Source organism: Eimeria mitis, genomic scaffold, assembly GCF_000499745.2.
Source record: "Eimeria mitis Houghton genomic scaffold, Emh_scaff490, whole genome shotgun sequence".
Classification (NCBI taxonomy): domain Eukaryota; phylum Apicomplexa; class Conoidasida; order Eucoccidiorida; family Eimeriidae; genus Eimeria; species Eimeria mitis.
Genome location: NW_013573201.1, coordinates 1,850 through 2,272, shown reverse-complemented (window position 1 = coordinate 2,272; position 423 = coordinate 1,850).

The following is a 423-nucleotide window of genomic DNA, read 5'->3' as shown; positions in this document are numbered from 1 at the left end:
GAGTTCTCGATCGTCGCCGTTCAGTGTTCGCTGAGAGGGCAGTCTCGCAAGCGCCTCCCCTTTCTAACAGTTCAATACTACCTGCTCGTTAGTAAGTTATATGATCTGGTTGCAGAGGTTGTAAAAGTATTTCTAAGACAAAATCATTGTTGGGACGTCCACGCAGATGCACACGCAGACGCATCGTCGACCCAGATGCATTACCAGAAAAAGTAAGACGTGGCATCCAGGAACAATGGTTGAAGTGCACGTTCCTCGCCCGTCTGGAAAAAACTGCATCTTCAGGGATACGTAGCATGCTGCGTGGCCACCAACCATCCGGAACACGCCAATGAACGGCTCATTTCTTGCTGCAAATGCAGTTGCCAGTAGTCCAAATATGCTTCGTGCGAAGCAATCGGCAACGAATGCCCGGCTTTGCAC